Consider the following 13,909-nt stretch of genomic DNA (forward strand, 5'->3'; position numbering starts at 1 on the left):
AATATATTACCTTATATAAAACATAATATAAATTATATATATAATTTATATTATATATATTTTTATTATATCATATATTATATTATTTAATATAATATATAATATATATTATATATTGTGTAGTATATGTAGTATATGGAGTAGCATATGTAGTATATGTAGTAGCATATGTAGCATATGTAGTATATGTAATATACATATAGTATATGTATTGTATATTATACATTATATATATTATATACTGTGTATATATTATATATATCACCTCACTATCTACACATATATACTATATACATTATATAACATATTATATAATATATATTACATTATTTTTATTATATATATATATTTTAAATACTTTTAATTTATTTGACAGACAGAGATCACAAGTACACAGAGAGGCAGGCAGAGAGAGAGGAGGAAGCAGGCTCCCTACTGAGCAGAGAGCCCGATGTGGGGCTCGATCCCAGGACTCTGGGATCATGACCTGAGCCGAAGGCGGAGGCTTTAAGCCACTGAGCCACCCAAGTGCCCCTATTATATATATTTTTATATTCTATATGTAAGTGGTGTGGTAGTCTCCAAAGTTGGCCACCATGAATTAATTCTTTCAGTGTATGTGCATACCACTTCATTCATCTAGGAGTGGAGTCTGTTATTTCTCCTCTTGAAACTGGTCTGGTCTCTTGCCTTCCTTTGGCTACTAGAATGTGGTAGAAATAACACTGTGCTTAGTTCCCGAAGTGTGGAAGTGTCCGCATTCTCTCAGGGGCGGCCAGCCACCATGGAAGAAGTCCGATCACTCTGAGACCACCACGCTCCGAAGAAGCTCTAGTTACCTGGATGGAAAGGTTATGTGGAGGAGAAGCTGGGAGCCTAGCAGACAATAAGGAACTGGGCCCCCAGACACAAGGGCCCAGTCAAGCCATCCTGACCAGGCCCTGCTGTTTTGAGTTATGTACGTAGACGTTCCAGACATCCTATGCGGAGACAAGCCATCTATACTGTATTGGGACTCCTGACCCACAGAATCACTGACAAGGAGAAAATGGTTGTTGCTTTAAGCTATGAAGTTCGGGGGTAGTTCTGTAATAATGAAAACCCAAAACAACAGAACATGTGTAGCGAGAGGCAGGTTAGTGTAGTATACAGAAGCGTGGTGTAGCGACAAGCCAGCGATCCCTGGATAAAGGCTGTTTGGGTGCCGGCTGCATGACCCTGGACAAGTCACTCAATTTTCTCTGTACTTCGGTTTCTTTGCTTCAAAGTCAGGGTTAAAAATATCTCAAATCAAGAGCTCTGACATTTGAGTGAGTTCATCCCTGGCACCTAATAGGTTCTATGAAAGCATTAGCTGTCTTTGTGATGATGATGAAGTTGATGATGGTGCTGATGACGGTGGTGGTGGTGATGATGATGATGAGGTAGAATTTGTATAATGTGTCCATTTTTTCTTAGACAGCTACCCTCTTCCAAGCTTGGGACGCCTGATGGAAAAAGCAACCAGGATGAATAAAAGGACTCCCTCCCTAGCTACCAAACTGGGGCCTTGGCACACACTCTGCCCTCGGAATTTGGGGATTTCATTGAGGACCCCCAATCATTTCTGGCTGGCATAGGAAAGAACTAGAACTTTGCAACCCCTGCCCCCAGCCAATTTTCTTCTGTAGTTCCATGTTGCGTAGGCAAATGTTCGAGTTTGCATTCCTTAAGCACACATCCACAGGCTGTCAAGAGAGCAGGGGGAAAAGACAGTTCAGAAATCAGCTGGGGAGGCAGGGGAAGCCAGCTTAGGGGAAGGCATTAGCAGCAGATAACCCACCAAGTGGATAATTCATGGGAGGAATCAAGGGTTGACTCTAATAAATTACCACTTCCCCGGTGTTCCCAGTGGCCTAAAAAGTTCGTGCGGCCTCTCCAAGTACCTACCACTGCTAGAGGGGACTAGTGCGGGCCCTGGGAGGATTGCCTTCAATATAAAATAAAGTAGATAATAAGTATCTCCACCCTTCTTGTCACTCTCATGGAAATGCAAGGTGCCGAGGCTGAGGGGAGGTGGGTGTTAAGCGTTCATCTGACTAATCTGTAAATCAGTATGATGCAGCCTGTGCCCAGGTGGTAGGAGGCAATGTGGGGGATAGAGCTGGGACCCTGAGCAATGGTGTGTGTATGGGGGGTGCAGGGCACCCTCAGAGAGGCACAGCGGATATGGCCCAGGCTGGAAGTCAGTAAGATGGGGAGACGTGGCGAAAAACATTACAGCAGGCGAAGTCCCCCTGCTATTTCCACCCCCTCCTGCCCCCTGCATCCACTCCTTTCCTTTTCTGCACTGCCTGGATTGCATAGACCGTGTCTGATGGGTAGTCCCCAAACACCAGAATAATAACCCCAGCTTTGGCTGCCCCTGCCCCCAGGCTGTGTATTCCAAATTGCACCACACATTCAAAACTGCTGTTTCCCTGGAGAGCTGAGCCATTCTAACTAAGCCCAGAAAGCAAGCCCGGCTGGGAGAAGCAAGAAAGAGCTACCCACAAGGGAGGACTCTGAGAGGGGAGAGGTGAAGGAACAAGGAGGGTTCTGGAACCCCGCTGGCATTTGGAGAAGCAGGGCAGGGAGTGGTGGATGGGTTCATCTGGGCAGTTGCCCGTCAGCTAGAGGAGTGTCACCTTCCCCAGGGGTTCACACAGACTCCTCAGGGCTCTGGGATGCTGGGGAGGGGGTGTGCTATTCAAGGGCAGGCTCCCAGAATGGGAATGGCCAAGGGGCAGCGCAGAGTGTGCTGGGAGTGGGAAAACCACCAAAAAGCCCTCTCCCCAGGGAGCTGCCAATTGCTACATCTCTTCACTCTCTCAGATTGCCAACAGGGCCACTGTCTGCCCAGCATATGATGTTGTGAGAATCAAAAATAGCCTCTGGTCGCTGCAAGAGGGTCTGTTTATAGAGTTCCGGCCTTCACACCACCTGTGAGTTACACGCCACCGAGCTATCTTTTCAAAAGAACGAATCGGTTCTTTCTCTGAAGGGCCCACTGGCCACAGAAGGCGGACGGTTTTTGGCACTTGCCTCTCCTCCTTTGAAGCAATACCTTCCAACTCTCCTCCCCCGACAGGACCCCAAGCCTGCCCACCAGCGCCTCCATGCCAGGGCTATACCCTCAGGCTCTGAGTTCCTTTTCACTCTCTCACCTCAGCAAAGCTTATTTGTCCTGGGTCTCCTTCCCTCCCTCTCCCTGTCTCTCTGTTGCTGGAGATGAGCCAACATTAGCAATCCTAAATATCTCCCAAGGTACTTCTAGGGCAGACCCTCTCCCCTTTGTGTAACTTGGAACTGCCCTAACAGCCTAACCTCCCATGGGACACGTTTTCATCTTGAAAGGGCAAGATGAAGCCCTTAATCCTAAGACGGGACTGACGGTGTGAATTTCAGACAGGCACCACCAGGAAACTACTTTCTCGGCATAGGGGCTGACTAGTGGCAACTTGTCCCGCCCATCCATCCATCCATCCATCCGTGCTGGCAGCCACAGACCCTGCCTGAGTCTCACATCAGCCTTGTGGTCTTAGAACTAGGTTAGGAGTTAGAGACTCAGACACAGACTTAGTGACGACAGGACCCAGCGAGGCAGTTGGAATAAATAAATCTAGCAGACGTGGGCTCAAAGGGGAGAGCGCATGCCCATCCAGATTATGAAACACTAATGCAGAGGAAGATAATAATGGATACCTGACTCCCTGCTTCAGTGCTGGACAGATAAGGAGAGCTGGATAAGGAACACGTGTTCTGTTCAAGCAGGGCAGCCGCTAGCCAGCACCAGCCCCTTGTGACCTCACATCAGATTGCATGTCAAAAGTTGGCAGAGCTTCAGATTGTCGAGAAACACCAACAGAGCTGATGTGGTTATTGCTGTTTTTTAATCAAGGTATAATGGATGTATGTTATATTGATTTCAGGTGTACAACATCACAATTCAACATTTGTATACATTGCAAAAGGATCGCCATGCTTCATCTAGTTACCATCTGGAGAGCTGATGTTCTTAAATGCCAATTCCCCTGGCTGTTTGCTATTTTCAGATGGTCAAAAAATAATTCTCAAATGTCAAGCAGCCTGGGCAGAAGACATCTTTGGGATGCATGCAGCCCGCAGGCCGCCTCTGCTGCAGGCCGTCAGAATATCCAAACCCAGCTGCTGAATCAGTCCAGAATATTTAAGTCTGGACAACTTTGGACCTGGCAATGATTCCGTGTTCATGAAGAGGAGACAGAGAAATGGAGAGAGAGGGAGGAAAATGACCAACGTAGAGATAACCCCCCCCTTTCTTAAAAATCTCATGAAAAGTGTTTGGGTAAGGCTCCCAGTTGAAGAATCCTGAAATGTAGCCAGGAACTGAATTCAATCACGCTTCAATCATCCATGGATGGATCGCTTGCTCTAGGAGTTTGTTTTGGGAATTCTGGAGCTCGTGGCCACTTCCTCTGACACTCAAGCTATCACTGGATGCTGCCTGCCAGTCACCCACACTGGAATGGGCACCCACATGGCACTGACCCATGCACACGACAGGAAAACCATGCTGCGGTGAAGATAATCCCAGCATCCATCCCCAAATCCCATGCTCTTGTGACTCTCTGACAGAACAGGTAAGAGGAAATCATCTGCTGGCTTTAATTTCATCTCATTAATACAAGTTGGAAAGAGGAATTCGCTTGGATCTATCTAGGCAAATTTCTTGTCTCAAGTCTTCTCCAGGGATCCATAAACACCAACAGTATCCATGAGCCAAAAATTCATTCCTTTTCCTTCTTTACTTTTCTCTTTTTCATCTTCGACAATTATTTAATCAGTACCTTGTATGTGCCAGGCACGGTGCTAGTCACTGAATATAGAAAACAAGGCAGGTGTGACACCTGTCCCCTGGAACCAATGGAAGCCTGGGCAGATAGGGAGAATGGAATTCACTGGAATACAGCCTGTGAGACATGTGTGGGCTTGCAAAAGCTCCTCAATACATACCTTTGGTGATTTCACTATATTCTGAGGCCCTAGAACTATATTATGCTGTGTAAGAGAAAACACATGAAACCATCAAAGATACCCAAAGCAAAAAAAGGCTGAGAAACCTCTATGGTCAAAAGGAACCCAAGGAGACCTGACCACTAAATGGAATGTCCTGGAACAGAAAAATGACATTAAGTAAAAAGTTAGGAAATCTGAATGAATATAGAATTTAGTTCATGGTAATGGATCCATATTGGTTCCTTGACTGTAGAAAATGTCATTTTACACAATGTTGATGAAGGGAAACTGTTTGTAGGATACATAGGAACACTATATAGTCTTCCCAATTTTTCTGTAAATCTAAAACTGTTCTCAAAACAAAACAAAACGAAACAAAACAAAACATATGGGTCTTGGAATCGACCAGGCTTCTCTTTGAATCCTGGCTCTACTACTTGCACCATGCATCACCTTGGGCAAGTCACATATCTTATGCGTTAGCTGTCTCATCTGTAAAATGGGCATAATAGTAATAGCCACTTTATTTTTTTTTAAAGTTTTTATTTATTTATTTGACAGACAGAGATCACAAGCAGGCAGAGAGGCAGGCAGAGAGAGAGGAAGGGAAGCAGGCTCCCTGCCGAGCAGAGAGCCCAACGCGGGGCTCGATCCCAGGACCCCGGGATCATGACCTGAGCCGAAGGCAGCGGCTTTAACCCACTGAGCCACCCAGGCGCCCCAGTAATAGCCACTTTAAACAATTTCAGGCTTCTCAGAGGGACTGGCTCATAGTCCTCAAAGTTCCTCCTTTCATTCCTTGGATTTCGAAAGTGATGCCACTCACCATGCATTCAGGATATGCACCCGTGGGCCATTTTTTTGTGGTGGAGATGGGTAATACTGATTCATCCATTGTTCTTAATTCTGCCACTCTTCCTGCTGGCCCTGGTTGTCTTTAGTATGAGTCCCACTATCCTGGCCAGGGGTGTGTTGGAGTCAACTTGTACCAGCTCACAGAGCTGTTTGGGCATATTTTGCAAGTCTTATTTTCAGAGACATCGTATTGTGACAGCTTGAAATTGGCCATGATGGGAATATCTATGCCACAGAAATCGGCTCACATTGCTGTGCAAATTGGGGTATCCCCTTACACACACACACACATACACATACACACACTCACACACACACAAGAGCCAGTTGGTAAACACTTACCAGCACTCTGCTGCCCCGGGCCAAAGGGAATCTCACAAGGTCATCTGGTCCATTCCCGGCTTCCGGGCTAGGAGTGGGGTGGTCAAGGGAAGTGCCTAGGCTGCAATTTATAAGGTGGCAGTCACTCTCAAGGTCATCCAAGTCTGGCCCAGAACACTGTCCCAGGAGTGAGCACCTCCTTAAATGTTCTGCCCTGGGCACCTCGCTGGCCTCCTTGTAGTGCCTGCCCTGCCTCGTTGCCATACAATTATGCTGTCAATTGATACTTACCAATCATCTACTCTTTGCCAGGTTCTTGTCTAGAAACAAAGGATAGCCCTGGTTTTTTGGAACTTATATTCTAATGGAGAGGGGCAGGAAAAAACATGGTAAATAAACATATAGTGTGTTAGATAGTGGGAAGTGCTAAGGCAAAGGCAAAGCAGAGAAGGGGATCTAAGAAATGTTTTGAGGCGAGCTGTAATTTTAGGTAGTGAGGTCAAGGTAAAGCGTCACTGAAAAGTGACCTTTGAATAAAGACCTAAGGAGGGGAGTGGGTAAAAAAAATTGAGACTAATGGTTTTCTTCCATAGTTTGAGAGCTCACTAGGCAATGAGAATCCACAAGCTTCGATCCGAAGCTCGCTGATTTATACAGTCACCCAACACTTACAGGTTGAATGCCTGGTGCTAGGTGTTATGGTTGCCAAGAATAAGACAATAGTCCATACTCACTGTATATCTTCCATGTGCCACACACTGTTCCAGGTGTTTCACATGCATTAACTTGTTTACTGATAGTGACAACTCCAGGAAGGAAGTAGTATAATTATCTCCGTTTTACAGGTAAGGAAATCGAGGCACACATACAGGGATAACCTGAACATGTTACCTGTTCTCAAAATGTTCTCAGCCTAATGAGGAATGTAGATATAGAAATGATTATCATGTAACCTGAGAGGAGGAAGGACAAGATGTTATGGGAACACAGAAGGGCCCTAGTGAAGCATTGAGAAGTTGGGGGTAGTAGCTAGCAAAGATTTCTCAAAGGAAGCCATTTTTTTTAAAAAAAAAAGAGTTCATTTATTTATTTGAGAGAGAGAGAGAGAGAGAGAGAGCACAAGTTGGGGGTGGGGAGAGGGAGAAGCAGGCTCCCCATTGAGCAGGGAACCCAATGCAGGGTTTGATCCCAAGTCCCTGCGATCATGACCTGAGCCAAAGGCAGACACTTAACTGCCTGAGCCACCCAGGAGCCCCTCCAAGGAAGCCACTGTTTTGCAATGAATGATATTTTTAAAAAAGCAATTTGATATCAAATTTACCATAGGGGCTACGTTGTTGGCTCAGTCGGTGAAGAGTGTGTGACTCTTGATCTCAGGGTTGTGATCTCACCTTGGGTATGGAGATTTCTTAAAAAATAAAACCTTAAAAAATTATCACAGGACTGTTATGGAGAAAGGCATGCACCAAATCTTAAGGTATTTTCTCTTTATCTTTTCAAAAGATTTATCCATCCATTTGAGAGAAAGATAGAGAACAGAGGGAACGACAGAAAGAAGGAGAGAGAGGATCCCCAAGTAGACTCCCTGCTGATATGGAGCCTGACATGGGACCTGATCCCAGATCCTGAGATCAGAGCTGAGCTGGAATCAAGAGGTGCCCCTCTCTTTATTTTAATTTATTTTATTTTATTTTTTTTGGTTAAAATATTTTATTTAATTTTTGAACTTTTTTCTTTAAAATTTTTATTTAATAGGGTATGTTTCTCTTTCGAGAAGCTTCAGAAGATATTTCTCTCAAATTCCAGAGAAAAACTGAACTTCTTTTAGAAATGGAAAGGTAGGAGAATTTTTTTTTTTTTTTTAACTTAGACACCATGAATCCTGCAACAGATCAGGTCACCTATCCTTGCCTTGGCTGCCAGTAAGCTTAGAAATAAATGTGTGGCCTACCTTTCTAGAAACAGAAGAATCTTTCAGCAGGCATTTTCCTAGATGAATCTTGCCTTGCTGGATCTTTGTTTTCTCCCCTAATTCTGTGTTTCTCTTTGCTATGATTTTATCATTTATTTGAGGTTTTTTCCCTGTTATGCATTTTTGAAAGCCATCTCAAATACTCTCTAAAATAAAATATAATACAAAAAGTAGATTAATTGTAAGAGACAATTACACTTGAAGCAAGTCTTAAAAGATGAGTTTATCGGGGTGCCTGGGTGGCTCAGTCGGTTAAGCATCTAGCTGGATTTCTGCTCGGGTCCTGATCTCAGGGTGGGGAGATTGAGCCTCTAGTTAGGCTCTGCACTGGGTGTGGAGCCTGCTTAATATTATCTCTCTCCCTTTGCCCCTCCCCCACACACAGGCTCTCCATCTCTCCAAAAAAAAAAAACAAAAAAAAAAAAAACCAAGATGAGTTTATCAGATGGACAGAGAGGAAGGGCCATTTCAAGCAGCATGACCGGTGGAAGGAAGACATGAGAACTGACTGTGTGCATTGGAGAAAATAAGCTGGGTGAGAGTGGCTCTAGGCAGAGCCTGGGGAGTCTGACAAACAGGGGTCTGACCTTAGCTCCACACTTCTATGACTTTTATTTAATGTCGCTAAGCCTTAGTTTCTTTTCTGTAAAACAGGAATGATGGTTATACCTATCTTGTAGAATTGCTGTGAGGATTCTATTTATTCAAGCATCAGGAACTATTTATCAAGGACCTTGCATGTGCCCGGCACTGTGTTAGACACTGGGGTAGAGTGGTAAATAGATAGAGATGGTGGTTTTACTCCTCGTTGAGCTTACAGTCTGGTGGGGATAACACATGGAAAAAGCTTACGTGTGGCAAGTACTCAATAAATAGTATAAATAATCGTATAAATAACAATTTAATAATAATAGTATAAATAGCACTATGTGCTCAGGGCATGAGCTCTGTGGCAATTCCTGTCTGAGCTGCAGCATAGAGGAAGAAGACCGGAAGACAATGATCCTGGGAAAATATCAAGGGGACAGAGACCCTAAAAGTCTTTGAATATAATGCTAAAGAGTTTGGAGTCAGATTTTTTTTTTAAGTGTGTGTGTGGTGGGGGTGAGAGGAAGGGTGAGATGATTTTTTAATTCTGAAAACAAATTTGGAGTCACTAAGTTATTGTGTTTGAGTCAAATTTCTCTTCCTGTAGCCTTTATGTACATTTCTGTCTTCCTCCTCCTCCTTTTCTTCCTCCCCCCTCTTCGTCCTCCCCCTCCTCTTCTTCTTCTTCCCCTTCCTTCTCTTCTTCCCCTCCTCTTCCTCTGCCTCCCCCTCCTCCTTTTCCTTCCCTTCCTCTTTCTCTGTCTCCCCCTCCTCCTCCTCTTCCATCCCTCCTCTTCCTCCCCTTCCTCCTCTTCTTCTTCCCCCTCCTCTTACTTCCCCTATTCTTCCTCTGCCTCCCCCTCCTCCTCCTCTTCCTTCCCCCTCCTCTTCCTTCCCTTCCTCCTCTTCTTCTTCCCCCTCCTCCTCTTCTTCCTTCCCCTCCTCTTCTTCTTCCCCCACTCCTTCTCTTCCTCCCACTCCTCCTCTTCTCCCTCTACCTCCTCTCCCTCTTTCTTTCTCACCGATAACTACTCCTACTGCTCCTACTGTCACTTCTTGAATGACTACTATGTGAGGCACTGTGGTAAGTTCTTAACTTGTGTTTAATGGTGCTTGCCTCATAGGGTTGTGAAGATTCTTATCTCGGGTTTATAGTTGTGAAAATTGAAGTTTAGAGAAATCAGGTAAGTTGCCCAAAGGTCCCATGGTTAGTAAGCTGTGGAGTCAATTTCTGAACCCCAGGTATCTGCTGTAATGACAGCTACCTACTGAGCGCCAGGACGCACTGGCTTACCTATCTCATCCCAGCCACACAAGAACCTTGCTAGATAATATTACCATCCTTATCTTATAGATAAGTGGACTCTCTGGGAGGTTAAGTGGCTTTTCTAGAGTCCCGCAGCTTCTATGTAGTCTAGCTTTACAGTCAAATTTTGGATAGTTCTGTTGTTTAAAATGGGCAGATTTACAAAGTTTGTTCGGAAGTTCTAGGGGCTATAGCCTAAATACTTGAGGTCAACAGACAGGCCAACTAAACAGTCACTCTTTTTTTTTTCTTTTTTTTTTTGTAAGATTTTATTTATTTATTTGAGAGAGAGAACAAGAATGGGCAAGAGAGAGCAGGAGAGGGGAGAGGTCAGAGGGACAAGCAGGCTCCTTGCCAAGCAGAGAGCCCAAAGTGGGACTCCATCCAGGGACTCTGGGATCATGACCTGAGCCGAAGGCAGTTGCTTAACCAGCTGAGCCACCCAGGCGCCCCCTGAACAGTCACTCTTGTTTCACTTTTTTTAAAAAAGTGGAAGTTGCTTTATTATTTTTACTTATTTATTTATTTATTTATATTTTTAAGATTTATTTATTTATATTTTTAAGATTTATTTATTTATTTATTTCAGAGAAAAAGAGAGAGAGAAAGCAAGTGAGAGAGAGAAAGCGATTGAGCGAGAGAGAGCGAGTACATGAGCAGGGGTGAGGAGTAGAGGGAGAGGGAAATAGGGCTCCATCCTAGGACCCTGGGGACCTGAGCCAAAGGCAGACGCTTAACCCTGACTGAGCCACCCAGGCACCCGTCACTCTTGTTTTAAATGGGCCCCCCTTTCATTAGGTGCTCTGGGAAAGAACTATGAGCAATTACTGAAGTGGGCTTCCCATTGAAACAGCTTTTCAACATTTCCTGAGGCATCTGTGTTTTGACAGGGATTAGAAACCAGAGCCCATACCCAAATCAGCCTTGTCCCCTGCCCCTCAGGTGTACATGCTACTCTGTCCTAGATGCACTGATGCCACAAAACAACCTGGAGAAGGGGGTTGAGCATGGAGACATTTGGCAGAGGAAGCCAACGGCATCAGAAACTAATGAATCTGGGCTTGACAGGTCTCGTTACACACACACACACTCACACACACACCCGCGCGCACGCACACACACACACATCATTATATAATGTTGCTGTCTCTTGAAACCTCTCAGCCTGGCTCCTGATTCATGGAAGATAAGCTCAGAGTTGCAGGCCTGCCACCTTATTGTCACACAAAACATTAATCTTCTGGGTTTTTCCACCCTCCTGACAACACAGGGTAATCAGACAGAATTACAGCTCTGAGACATTCATGATCACAGGATTTGCACCAGATAAACTGCTCAGGCTTTGATATCGATGGCTGGCTATGGCTTTTTCTTTTCCTGTCTATTTTTTTTTCTGTTTCTGGAAGACCAAGGGCACCTTTCTACATTTCTATTGCACATATATTTCATCAAAGAGCCTTGATTCTCCATTAGCAAAAGAAATTCATTTATAGTACCCAGGGCTAGCATTTGTAGATATCGGGACAACTGGGGCCTGGTATTAGCCCTGGGTTACAAGAGCTTCCTTCTAGGCTTTGTTTGCTGAATGTGTGGTCATGATGGCGAACAGGGGATGAGGATATGATATCAGGGGGCCTTGCGAGGCTCCGTCCCCTCTCCCTCACTATACTGCTGCTGACGCCTGAAATTTGACCATGCGTGGTTGATTTCTTTGGCTTCCGGTTTGAGTCCCTGCTTGAACACACGTGTCCTTGGGAAAAGCATATTCCTATGTTTCAGCAAATGAGTTTGTCTTTTCAACTGCATAGCTAGCTACAAGCAGGCTGTTTTTCTTGTGATTTAATGTTTTGAAGTAAGTATTACATTCATATGATTCAAAATTCAAACCTATTAAGAAGGAATACATTAAGAAGGTCTGCGTCTCACACTGACTTCATTTTATTCCGTTTTTTGCCCAATCCTCTTGCCTCAAAGAGGTAACCACCTTTACTGACTTCTTGTATAACTCTTTAATATTTGTGCAAATCAATGTATCTTTTTAAAAAATATGTTTCTGCTTTCTTCCATGAAGGTAGCATGCTCTATTTCCTTTTCTGTACTTTGCTTTCTTCACCATAGTATGGATCATGAAGATATTTCAATTTACAGTACTGAGGCAGCTCCTTTGATCATCTTCTTTAAAGACTGTGTGATGCTACATTGTACAGATAGACCACAGTTTATTTAACCAAATGCTTGTAGATGAACATTGGGTTATTTCCAACCATTTGCTATTATAAACAATATGGCAACAAATACCCCAGTCTGTGAGTTGTTTCATAAGTGTGAAAGGCTACCTGCAAGACAGATACCCAGAAGGGCAAATATTTGTTAAATGTTGATGGGTCTTGCCCAGTTGTTCTCTATGGGAGTTGTGCCATTTTGCACTCCCAACAGCAATGCGTGAGAGTGTTCACTTCCGCAAGTCTTTATGACTGAGTACTATCAGATGTTCAGAGTTGGGCCAATTAAATAAGAAAGGAAATAGTCTGCAAGTTTGGTTTTAGTTACTATATTAATTTAATTTAAGTTAGTTTTAATTTAGTAGAAGTGTGATTGAATGCCTTTTCCTATGTTCAAGGGCTATTTGCTTTGGATTCATGTACTTGTTTCTTCGTTAAACCTTCCACAACACTGAACAGTTACTTATTGAGCACTTACTCTCTAGCAGGCATTATGCTAGACATTTGGGATACATCAGTGAACAAAGAAGGCAAAGATAGCTGCCCTGCTCCCCAGAGCTTATATTCATTCACCCATTGGTTCATTCATTCTACAGGCTTTCAAGCAGGGAGATGTGAAGATGGGTAAGACATAGTTCCTTCCTCAAGGTTCAGTTTGGCTGGACAAGAAAAATGCTGAGATAAGTGCGGAGAGGTGGGTACAGAGTGTTAATGGAGCACAAGAGAGCAGTAGGCAACTTGACTGAAGGGGATACAGGGCCCCAGCTTCGAGGAAGACTGGGAGGTAGCTGGGCTAAGAAAGAGGCAAAGGCTAGCTCAGCACAAAGCACAAAAACATGATAACTCATGTCACCTTTTGGGATTGAAGGATAGCTCCTTATTACTGTTATGGGGGTGGACAAAGGAAAGGGAGAGGGAGCAGAGATGTAGTTTTCATATTTGGTACTCATATTTTTCATATTTGGTACTCATTAAATGGCTATTGGCTGACTGACTGACTGAATGAATGACTGGAGTTTGAAGTAATATACTAGAGTAGTGCCCTAGTTATCTACAGCTGTGTAACAAATTTCTCCCAAATACAGGCAGCTTGAAACCACAAACATTCATTATCTTGCAGAGTTGCTAAGCATCAGGAATCTAGGAGTGGCTTATCCAGGTAATTCAAGCTCAGGCTGTAATCAAGTTGTTGGCTGAGGCAGTCATCTCGCAAGGCTCGGCTAGGACTGGATAATCCAGTTTCAAACTCACTCACATAGTTGTTGCTAGGCCTCAGTTCTTCATCAGATGTTGTCAATTTATATCTCAGAGGAATACTTGGCATATATTAAATACTACATAAATGCAAGTTGTAATTATTATTACCTAAAAACAATGAGGAGTTGCCAAACGATTTTAAGCAGATGCTTGACCGAATCATTTTGCTGTTTCAGAAAACCCCTCCTAGCTTTCATGTGGGGAGGGGTCTGAGTAGGGGAAAAACAGGGAGGAAGGAGACCCACTAGAAAACTGTTTCAGGTGAGAGATGACAGTGACCCGGATTAGCATGATGACAGTGAAGAGAAAGAAGTGGATGCATTCAGAGTATATTCTAGAAGATCTATCTATCTATCTATCTATCTATCTATC

At 44.0% G+C, this 13,909-nt stretch overlaps 1 long non-coding RNA gene across 2 annotated transcripts in view; it reads right to left on the minus strand.

The window, feature by feature from the left end:
• Positions 1-544: 544 nt before the first annotated feature.
• The window catches only part of LOC125092436 (uncharacterized), a 39,177-nt gene continuing 25,812 nt past the window's right edge, over positions 545-13,909 (minus strand). For both annotated transcript variants that reach the window (XR_007124924.1, XR_007124923.1), the window contains exons 2-3: positions 6,214-6,313; positions 545-1,487 (exon numbers count right to left, since the gene is read on the minus strand). This is a non-coding gene — a long non-coding RNA (uncharacterized LOC125092436). The remainder of the gene's footprint in view (positions 1,488-6,213; positions 6,314-13,909) is intronic.

The sequence above is a fragment of the Lutra lutra genome, chromosome X (genome assembly GCF_902655055.1).
Source record: "Lutra lutra chromosome X, mLutLut1.2, whole genome shotgun sequence".
NCBI lineage: Eukaryota > Metazoa > Chordata > Mammalia > Carnivora > Mustelidae > Lutra > Lutra lutra.